Source organism: Amborella trichopoda, chromosome 8 (genome assembly GCF_054954075.1).
Source record: "Amborella trichopoda isolate Santa Cruz 75 chromosome 8, AtrichopodaSantaCruz75HAP2 v2.0, whole genome shotgun sequence".
NCBI lineage: Eukaryota > Viridiplantae > Streptophyta > Magnoliopsida > Amborellales > Amborellaceae > Amborella > Amborella trichopoda.
In genome coordinates this window covers 19865993-19877632 of record NC_142343.1, presented here as the reverse complement: position 1 = coordinate 19877632, position 11640 = coordinate 19865993, and the positions used below count along the sequence as shown (strand labels likewise).

General features: G+C 39.2%; 1 protein-coding gene across 8 annotated transcripts in view; it reads left to right on the top strand.

The window, feature by feature from the left end:
* The first annotated feature begins 424 nt into the window (after positions 1-424).
* Positions 425-11640, top strand: part of LOC18440397 (uncharacterized) — a 73930-nt gene continuing 62714 nt past the window's right edge. For 4 of the 8 annotated variants that reach the window (XR_016061005.1, XM_020671063.2, XM_006850544.4 and 1 more), the window contains exon 1: positions 425-729. The gene's annotated coding sequence lies outside the window, so the exon portion shown is untranslated. Of the gene's footprint in view, positions 840-11640 lie in introns of all 8 variants that reach the window. The other 4 variants (XM_088874154.1, XM_088874152.1, XM_088874153.1 and 1 more) reach the window with 2 other exon arrangements.

The window sequence follows — 11640 nt, the reverse complement described above, 5'->3', positions numbered from 1 at the left end:
TATCAACCACTTGGAAGGTTAAATAATGATCTTTCTTTCGCACTGCCCTATATGGTTGGCCCTAGGGCGCTCTTAGCAGTGCCATTGGACCCAAAAGAGTTGTTTGAAATTAGGAACATTGTGCATGCAATGTACCTGTCTTTGAGCCAAGGGAAAATTTGGAATAAAAGATTAAAAAAAATAGGACCTCAACATAAATAACTACATGTTTTAGTACCAAAAATATTTAATCTATACCTAAATTTTCCTTAAAAAATAAAAAATTAAAAAAAGTAGGACCTCAACTTAAATAACTACGTTTTTTAGGATTTTTTAATACCAAAAATATTTAATCCATACCTAAATTTTCCTTTAAAAAAAAAAAAAAAAAAAAAAAAACAAGAGGGGGCAACTTCTCATAAAAAGCACTCGTTTTTTATTAAATGAGAAGCTCACTTACTTCTCATTTTTTGAGAAGCGTGCGCTCCCCTGCTGTGCAGGTTTGGTCGAAGTTTTGGCTTCCGGCGCCGAAGCTTCCAGACGACGATCTCAACTTTTAACTAGTGAAAAGCACGAGGACATATCCTGGTAAGAAATTTCCGTAAAAGAAGCAAGCGGAAAATTTCCGCGAAATTCTGAGAAGGAAAAGAGCATTTGCACACTCCAAAAGAGGGAAAAGGAAGAGTGTGGCGGGAGCTTCATCATCCTTTAATACCCTTTGATCTACTTCCTCATCTGAAAGTAACAGTGGTATTATTTCTCTTCCCCACCTGTAAAAATGTGGATTTCTAAAGCTACATGACTGACGTTTCTACATCTGTTGTTTGATTGATAAATTGAAATTGAAGAAACAATGAAATGTATGATGTGAAATGTCAGAATAGTTGTTAATCCTTTTTTTTATGCTTAATAATTAAAGAACTTTTTCCATGATAAAATGAATAGTTCATATTCAACTGCTTCTTTAAAAGTTTATCAGTCAGATGACATATGGTACATGATTCGCTTCAGCTTGCAATTTCTTGGGTTTTCTTGCTCTGAGTCTTATGTTATGGAAAGTTTGCTGCACTTATTGCTGCCTTTTATTTGTCCATTACACTTCATAGATTGTATGAATATGAATTGGCTGTTTGTTTGCTCTGCATGTGAGTTCTCCAGGATTTGTTCCCAGAGGTCACTGGTTTGAATCCGGTTGGTCCCTTTAACTATGATAATTGTGATAAAAAAAATAAATAAAAAAATTATCCATGGTTTGTTACCCCATTGTCATAGGTTAAATAGTTTACTGGCATTTTCACTATCTAATGATTTCTCAAGTATAATTACCCTAAGAATATTTTACAGTGTAAAAGGAAGCCAAATTGTTTATGTTTTGTGAATATTCATAATGTATAGAAAGCTACAATCTCTTTTTTTGTATGTCATTCTAAATAGAAACAACATTACTTTTATTGTATTGGGATTTAATGTTGGTTTTTCTTACTCCCTCATAACAAACTTTTAAGCAGAACTTCCCCTTAACAAGAGTCAGAATTCTATCTGAATTTCAGTAAATATAGTCCCAGTTAAATCCCAGAGGGATTAGATCAGATTTTGAGTCTTACACCGATAAAAACATTTCTAGTCCTAATTAAATCCCGAGGGATTAGATCTGGTTTCAGGGGTTGAAGGGAGCCAAAGTATATCAAGATCTGGAGGCACAAATGGTACTCGCTTTCTTCAAGTGTTGATCTCCCCTACTCAGTACAATTTCAAGATGCAATAGGATCCTAGTGAGCACCCCCCTGCATTCAGCCAGACTAAAATCTTCTTGAGTTATCGAGTTGCATTCTCATTGTACTCGCATAAAACCACAACAAAAGGTCTTCCAATTGGTATTGATGCCACAAACACCTTGATTGGGATCAACACTTATAAACTGAAGTACCGAAATCCTATTAGAAAATTAGAAACACACGGAAATCTCTCTATACTTCCTTCCTTCAACGTGAGGATGAACTAGGAAATCCAACTAATACATGGCTCACCAAGATAATAAAAACACATGAATTAAGCATGAAATATGGCTAACAACAACGTATTGGGTAAGAGAGAGAAAGAGACTGTCATTGATTGAAGGAGAGAAGTAGTAAAGAGCTTGTTTGAGAGCACAACCAACCATTAAAAATTCTCTTTTTTTTTTGGATGATACATGCAAGGGTTTATATACCATGAGGTGGAAGGTAACAGATCATTAAATATGTGTCACAAGAATATTAAATAATGTAAAGTTGCTACATCATATGGTGGCAATTAAAAGCAAAAGCATAGGAAAGCACGTCATGCTTGCAGATGCACATCATGCTTCAAAAAGGGAGTAAAAGATAAAGTGTACCATGTGGTCTAGAAAATGTGGTTGTCCTCCACGACCACCTACAATATGATAGTCCCTAAAAAAAATATATGAATAAAACATTTGTTTTGAAACAAGTAGTTTTATTTTGAAACAACTAAACAACAATCCCCCATCTGTTTCAAAACAAATAAGACACTCACATAAAAAAGAATGCATAAGTGAAGGTGTCCTACGTACTTGAACCTTCAAATAATGTTATGCAGAATGCTTACTAGGACAGTGAGTGGACGACCTTTGAACTATATCCATTATTGATAAGCCTCCCACATATCACATATTATTTTTCTGTGGTTTACTAAAATGCTTGTGCATTTAAGGCCTTGCTCCGTTCTTGGTTTTTCACGAGTGCTCTAGGGAATGCCCACTTTTCATAGGAAGCGACCTCCACTTGCACATCATATAGTTGAGTCCATGGAGGATGTTCTGGTGCGCAAGTCCCAGCGTAAGACTTACATCATCGAGGCAAATGGAATAATTAAGGAGAATGCTCAACCTCTCCAGTCATTGCGATTAATTATATCATATAGCAGAGATGGGGTAGAAATTTATAAATTTTTATTTAAAAAATTTATAAATTTTTATTTAAAAAATTTATAAATTTTTATTTAAAAAATTTGTAAATTTTCATTAAATAAATTTTGGTATAAACATATATCAGACATTACACAAGGGACTTGTTTTCCCTTGGAATCATGGTCTTGGGACTCTGTCGTCCTTAGGTAGGGTTCCCATCGCTCTGTGACAATACAAATGGGCTTCAATCCCATCCCTCTAGCTGTCTTCCAGACTTGGTTCCTTGCAAGGTCTTTTGTTATTGGATCCACCAAGTTCTGGTTAGAGCGAACATGGAGTATTGATATAACTTCATCTTCCAACAAAAGTCTATACTGACTATGCCTCAGGTGTACATATCTAGATTTTTCGTAATAAAACTTAATTTTCACTCGTTGTATTGCAGCTTCACAATTGCAACATATCGAGACTGCAGACATGGGCCCATGAACCAGTGGTATGTCTACCAACAAGTTCTTAGCCACTAAGCCTCTTTGCTAGTGGCTTCCAAGGCTATTAACTCTGATTTCGTCATGGATATGGCGGTACAACTTCGAAGCAAAGGCAGCCCCTCCATATGTGAAGATCCATCGCTAGTAGACATGGATTCATCAAAATCCGTAATCTAGTTTGCATCATGGTACCCTTCTAATGCAACGGGTTTACCCACATAGTGTAGTGAAAGATGGACAATGTGATCTAGCCAATTGTATACAATTTTTATTTTATTTTTTCTTTCTTTTATTCATACCAGCTAGAACACTTTACATTTGTCCAAAATCACAACTTATTCATGAAATATAGCTTAATACAATCTAGGATGCTCTCTTGCATACCATTACAATTCTTTATAATTATACAAAAATACAATGCATGAAAAATTAAGAAACATGGAACAATTAGAATACTAAGAACCTTGCCTCTGGTATTCCCTAAGGACTTCGTACATCCCGCACCAGGTCTCCTCCACTAATGGTACACGGGATCTCGGTTCTAACTTTGTTTCATAATCCGGGAAAGCCTAGACAAAACTTTCTGAGAGCATGACATGGGATAGAACCAACTCAAGCACAAAACACAACCTCAATGGTCAAACACATAGAACGGGGCATGCTGCCTTGTGGCTTGGGCATGCCCACCTTAGGGTTTTCTTTAGGCTCAAAACAATTCGAAACCCTAACTAGAGTGGGGCATACTTGCCAATGGGAGAGAGTGGCCAATCCAATTTCACAATTGTAGAGAATACACCCTCATAGAGAATATTTATAGAGAGGAGGCTAGAGTTTTGGGGTCTAGGGTTTTCCATCATAATGAGACTCAATCTTGACCTTCAATCTTGACCTTCAATCTTGACCTTTGATCATAGAGATCTGTGGGGGAAAGAGATCTCGGCCATTCATTCCCTAGATCGCCATCAAGATTAAATGAATGAGGTGGAACCATCATCTCTTAGTTTTCATAACTCTATTCCCATCAAATATTGTGTAGAAAACATACTATATTTTACAAATCAATTTTCAATCAATCTCTGCACTTGCTTATTTGCCATTCCACTTCACTTTCTTTTTATTTTTAAATCAAGGAGGTGGCTTAACACAAAAGCCACAAAAGATAGGAAAGAAGAGGGAGTGGGGCCCCCCACACATGGAGAGCCATGCCCAAAGTCTCAATGGGCCCTCACACCTTATATTATATTTTAGAATACTAAAAAAAATTTTAAATATTTAAATTTTTCTCTTTGAATTAAATAAATCCAAAAAAATTCAACTTGTACTTGAATTTTTAGAATTATGAATATGGAGCCTTTATCTATATATTTAAGGATACTATTATGAGTTGTCAAACATGGTCTTTCTCATTCAGTATTAGATCTTTTTTTAATTGCTTGAAATCTTGAAATATTCAAATAGTTGAGTGCAATCAAAGATACCCTTACAAACACTATAAGAGCTTCACAGGCACTCCAAAAACAAAATTACATGACCTTGCATCAACCCTCTTCACAATTCCACTAAAAAACACTCTTGGAGATTGATAAATCACTTTAGAATGTCATTTACATACAAAATTCTGCACCATACAACTTTCTCCTGAATACATTCAAACGCTTGGCTTATAAGTACAATTCCATTCAATCTCTAAGTTACAAGACTCAACCAAATACATGCACTAAAGTCTTTAATTATGGGAAGGAAAAACATAGAGATGTGGTGGGCCTGTCTTATGGCCTACGATTTGTTACACTCCATGAGATACCACTACCACTGGCACAAGAATCGTGGTCCAAATTGATCTCAAATTTGGGAAGCAATTAATCAAGAACCTTACTACAATGATATTACTCAATAAATACTCAAAAGATGCTCAAAGAAGGGGTAGAAAATCGTGTGTGTGTGTGTGAGAGAGAGAGCGAGAGAGAGAGAGAGAGAGCTTATGTGTGGGAGGTATAGAGCTTAGAATTGGTGCCAGTTTTTTGAGAAATGATCATATAAATGGGAGATAAAATTTTTGGCATGGAGGGGCTTATCAAAACACAATTTATATTCACTAGAAACTCAAAACCCTTGCTGATCTAACTCAGAACAATATCAGAAAACTTCAACAAGAAATTCATGGAAAATACTCGTGGAAACTGCACCAAATTGTGGGCAGTTGGACTTGATATGTAAGGGATTAAATCAAGCTCTAAAGGGTAATGTATCAAAGGATGAATGGACCCAAATGAAGCCAAGTATCTCACTGATTTACTCTAGTGATTAGCCAGCCACGATGTCGTAGAGAATAGAGGGTGTGGAAGCTCCATTGATCATCAGTGGTGATGGAGCGCATAAGGCTTCATAGGCTAGAGCACCTCCATGGCTATGGTGGCTATCTTCATCTCTCTTTCTTTATGGAGAGGGGCATGTCCCTTCTCTCTCTCTCTCTCTGTCCCTAGAAGGGTGTATGGCCTTTTGGGTTTGAGTTGATGAGCGAAACCGAAGCATAAGGTCTTATTTATAGGCTAGAGAGTGTAGAAGGTTCCTTTGAGATCAATTTTGGACCATTGATTCAAGGGATCTATGGAGTAAGAGAGAAGCTTGATTGTAGCTACTCATCTTAAAACTAGCTATCATGGACGTAGGGATGATATTAATCATCGTTATCCTTTTTAATTCAATTTCCATGTCCGAAGTTTCCTCTTAGTTTCTCCAAAAATAAAGTATTAAATAGTATTATTAATAATGAATTGAATTATATTGAATGAATTATAATCCCAAATTGCCATAGTGTTGAGACAAATATGAGAGAGAGATATGGTTGGAGGGGCATGCCCCTTAGACCAAATTATTTTTTCACTAATCCTCAAGTTATTTGAATCAAGGTCTTCTCCCTCCTTACCTCTCTCTCTGAAAACGAATTTTCACATGGTTCCAATTGGAGACAGACACATGGCACACAAGTGGTTATGCACATCTCCACTTGTCCTTAGGGTTTCAACCAAACTATCAAACCCACTGTGAGAAGATCCACATCCATGTGCTAATGTGCACTCTCATGTGCAAATTAACACAGTGTGACAAATTGTTCACTTAAACACATAACACATGTTACGCCTATCTACCACAAGTAACACATCCAAAAAATCCTAAAACTGCACGCCTCCTCATAATTGATGTCATCCACATCATTAGTGTGGGTTGATGTGGGTCCCACATGGACAAGCTGTGTGGGGCCCATTGGCCCACTCGGGCCCCACCTGTGCTAGCGTGGATGTGTCCTTGGTTTAAATTTCTCTGAAACAAATTTTAAAAACTTATTTTTTGCTCCGGAAAAATTATCTAAAATTCTCAATAACTCAATAAAATTAATCTTTAAGCATATTTCAATATTTCGAACTGATTTAAAACGTCGTAAAAATATTAGGATCCTTTTTTTTGAGAAATGTTGACTATAATTGTATTACTAAGTAAAAGATGTACACAAAATGGGGGCCTCATAGAAGGCACCCTATTCTACCCCAAAGGGCACAACAGAAACAAACGAAATTACAACTCAAAATAGTTGGAAGGTATCACTGTAAAAATCTAAGACCCCAACGGGGTGTTAGAGTTCGCTCCCTTACGAGCAAGGTAGTCAGCGTCTGAGTTAGCTTCCCGAAAAGTATGGCACCAAGAGATTGAGATATCCTGTGTCAAGTGGGCTATCTCATTGAATATGTCATTTAGACGCCATGGCCAAGAGGAAATTCCTGATGCCCACAAGCTGACGTTTTTGGAGTCTCCTTCCACCACTAGGGTAGGCCCCTAGGTGGTTTGAAATCTACAAAGCCTTCTAAAAGGGCACTTGCTTCAGCTAGAGTTGAATCAGCAAAGCCTACGGGGCAAGAATAAGCTTGCCAGATCTGACCAACAGTGGAGCGAAAGAGACCTCCTGCTCCGGAGGGTCCTGGGTTGCCAAGGGAGCACCCGTCAAAATTCAGCTTGCTGGAGCCTGGCTCGAGTGGTCTCAAAAGAGATGTTTGCGAGATCCTAGGGCTGACTACCCGAATTAAGCTGTCCCAACTCCTATAGAAAGCAGTGTAGGGGCAGTTCGTGAACAATCTATGGTTTGTGGCCCAAAATGCCACTAAGTTCCCAACTTTGTCAGCTAACGTCGCGACTGAAGATCTCTTACCTCTGAAAATTCTATGGTTCCTTTCGATCCACAAAACCCACATAGTGGCTGAAACATATGTTTTCCAAAATTCTTTGCTGGCCTTAGGCCAGGGGGTATAGAGGAAAGCCTTGAATAGGTGTTGCATGGAGCTTGGGGTGACCCAAGTCCAGTGGAAAAGGTCCAAAATATAGGACCATAGGGCTCTAGCAAACTTGCAATGGAGAAAATAAATGTGCATTTGATTCCTCAGCCTCCAAACGCAGTGAACATTTGTTAGGGCACTACAATCCTCTTCTTTGGAGAAGATCAACTGTCAACACTCTCTCATGGAGTCCAATCCAACAGAAAACCTGAATCCTTGGGGGTAAGATGGGGTTCCAAGCTTTTGATAGCAGTGAAGTACTGGGATTGCTAGTAGCTGGGTTGGAGGCGAGGGAATGAAAGAATGAGGATACCATGAAGATCCCCGAGGGTGATGGATCCCAAATGATCTTACCCGTGCAGAAAATTGGAAGGAACACTGGATGGAGAACTTCTACTAAAGCCCTGAAATCCTTGAGCACAAAATCATTAAGTGTTCTCCTGAAATTTGGTGACCAAGTTCTGAGATGACCTGCATGTCCAAAATTCTCTGCCATAGTTGAGGTTGTGTCACACACTATAAGGAATGGGTTTGGGAACTGGTCCCTAAGAGGCCTATTGCCGACCTAGGTGTCATTCCAAAATGCACCCTGGTCCCCTCTCTTGGGCGAAATCGAATGTGGCTCGAAAACAATCGCGACACTTTAAAATAGACCTCCAGAAACCAGATATATGGCTGCTAGATCTGCAAATAGGCACCCAATTATCATTGCCTTGACAGTACTTGTGTTTAATAACTTATCTCTAAAGGTGGCTTGTGTGGGTCGCGTACCCCCACTACCATTTGCCCAAGAGGGCAATATTTGGTTTCTAAGATTGCGAATACCCAGACCCCCCTGAGACTTAGGTAAACACAGTTTGGGCCACGCAATGAGATGGATCTTATGCCCGTGCTCCCTAGACCAAAAGAATTCTGCTATCATTCGCTCTAGTCTAGCGGCCACGTAGGCAGGAATTCGGAATAGAGACATCTGGAATACTGGTATGTTAGCTAAAGTGGCTTTGATCAGCGTGAGCCTTCCCGCTGGAAATTAGGATCCTTAAGGAAACAAAAGTTGAATAGTCTGGCATGCCATTGGGCTAGTCCCATAACCTTGTCATTTTCACAAATTAACGCAACAAATCTTGACCCACTGTCTCTAAAAGGTGCTTTTACTTGGTTCATCAGAGTCCATGCAATAGATGCCTAGGTTTTGGTATCATAGTAGATTTCAAGTGCACCCCTAAGAACATGTGCTCTTGTAGATCGGGGGTTCTCTCTCTAGCATATGTGCATTACTCTTTCCAATGGATCATCCCGTGAAAGAGTGGCTTCCCATTTGCAACCGCATATGCACATGTTGCGAGATGGCTCGAGGTTAGGGATTTGGCTCATGTCCTCTCAAAGCTTAGCCTTCGTATATTGGGCTCATAGTAATTCTCACAGTAATATTCTAGCTAGAGTAATTCTTTGATCCAGAATCATACATACACATAAATACTCAAGATATTCCCTAGCTTTCACTGTCATGAAGTGCTCTTATGCCGTCCTTGACTAGGGACAACCCTCAACCCTTTTGGCTTGATACCCCTCACACGCTCAATCCTCAAGACCAGGGGTTTTGTGACTCCATAAATACTAATTCTGGTTCTTAGTTCACAATGATTATGCTCGTCACAATGTTCTTGTCCAATCCCATTGTGAACAAGAACCCTAAGAAAACAATGGTGTCAAGGCCTCAAAATGCCCCGACTCCAGTAGTTTAATCACTAGCTCGTTGGGCGGCTACATGCCTCGAGTGAATCCCTTCATGGGTTTTGACAGTGCCATCTAAAATTTTCCTATTATTAATGAAAGCACTTTGATTTGGGGAAATGATAAGATTTAGCACCTCCCTTAGCCAAGAGGCCAAGACCTTGGTCATGACTTTGTATGAACTATTGAGAAGGCTAACGACATGGAATTTTTTGAACTCTCTAACGCTCTCTAGTGTGGGCACTAGGGCTAGGAAAGTAGAGTTTGTGTCTTTGTGGATTCAACCTTAGGAATTAAACTCATGAAGAAAGCGAAGAGCTTATATGCTAGAGTATCCCAAAACTTGTTGAATGAGATGTCAAAAAAGCTGTCAGGGCCTTAGCTTGGTCCTGTCCAATGTCTGCCACTAAGTGATGAATTTCATCATTTGAGACTAGCCTCTCCAGGCAGGTTGCTTTATTAGAGGGTAAAGTTAGGAAGGAAAGTTTAGACATCCAAGGTTGAGCATGGGCTTGGAGGTAAAGAGTTTCTTGAAGTATCCTACTATTGTTGGCAATATGACGTTTCAAGGCCTTAATGCTAAGAGTCTCTCGCTCAATGGGAGTGAGTGAGAGATAGAATCTGGGTGCTTTCCGAACTGGGGCTCATGTTCTAATAACTCGGGTACATATGAGGCATTGAGAGTTTACGCTTTGAGAGAGTTCTCTCTCTAGGAGGTGTGAAGGTCACCTCCGAGTCAGGACAATGTAGGTTAGAATGCCTCATAATTGATGTGATTAGCTAAGGCTTGGAGTTACCAATCGAGTGTAAAAGAACTCGAGTGTCTTTGTGATGAGAGCTAGTCTTGTATGGAATGGTCAAGATTTAAGGGACATGACTCCGTATCTTAGCACGAGACCGTTCCATGGTATGTGCACATTCATACGCATAGGGAGCCACTATTCCATATGTGTTATCTGACATTGGAAGAGCCCACGTACATGTGCTTTGAGAGGACCCCTGTAATAGAACAGTAATATGTCCCACAGGGGTACACTTGTAATCCATTGAGAAGCAGGATGATGGGAAGCTTTGGCTCAGTGACTTTGATGTGATCAATTCGTTGGGTCAACTTGAGACATTGGTGGAACATCATTCGGAACTAGCCTAATGTAGTACTCACGTTTCTAAGTCAAAGCCTTGAAATCTCACATATACATTGAGTCTGATTTAATCATGATTAGAAATGATGTAAAAATATGAAAACATGTTTCAAATATTTATTGAGATTTTTGGAGATTTTTTCAGGAATTTTTAAAGCACAAAAATGTGTCTTTCTAAATTGTTTGACTTTAATTCCACATGAAGACATCCATGCGGATGTCGCGTGGCACCCGAGTGGCCATAGGGTGTCCACGTGGCACCATGGGCTCCTCACCTTAGGCCCCCATTCTAGTTTGGGCGTAAGCCCCCCCTTTTTTGTTACTTATTTATTTAAATTAATTTCAAACCTTATGTTATAACCTTATAACTTAAAGACACATTTTAATCACATGGGTATTTCTCACACATGTGACACCTTTGGCTTGTGTGAAGCCAAGGGAATTTTTGAGATAAAAATTATTATTGAAATTAAAATCCACATAGGTTACAAAGCATGTGAATGTTTCATGTGGATGCACCTCATTGGTGTGACCCATGTGAAGGTGTAAGAGTGCATGTGAAGGGTGTAGGTTGAGATGATCCCATTGGTGGTGTCATAGCCCTCCTTTTTCCCTTTCCCATTCCATAATGCCTTTTAATGTTTTGCCCATTGCCCTTGAACATTCTCAGCTCTCTTGAATTAAAGATATATTGAGGGTATTTTTGTAAGCACACTTGGACTAGTTTGGAATACAAGTATGGGGTTAAAGACAAGAAGGTAAATGTGGCTTTGACCTAGGGTTTTAGTGAGTGATAATTGGTGGTGGATGGGGATGAGTAGCTAGGGATAATTAACCTCTTATGTGCCATTTATGATGTGCATCGGGGGTTGAGATCTAATCTTACCGAACATTTCATATAAATACTTTCTTTTGGTCCAAACTTAACACAATCTTTGAAAAACGAATTTTACAAGCAAAAGGAATCTAGCGAGAGAGAGAGAGAGAGAGAGAGAGAGAGAGAGAGAGAGAGAGAGAGAACTTCCATGAGCCCCATGCACCAGCCAAACACTTCATATAAA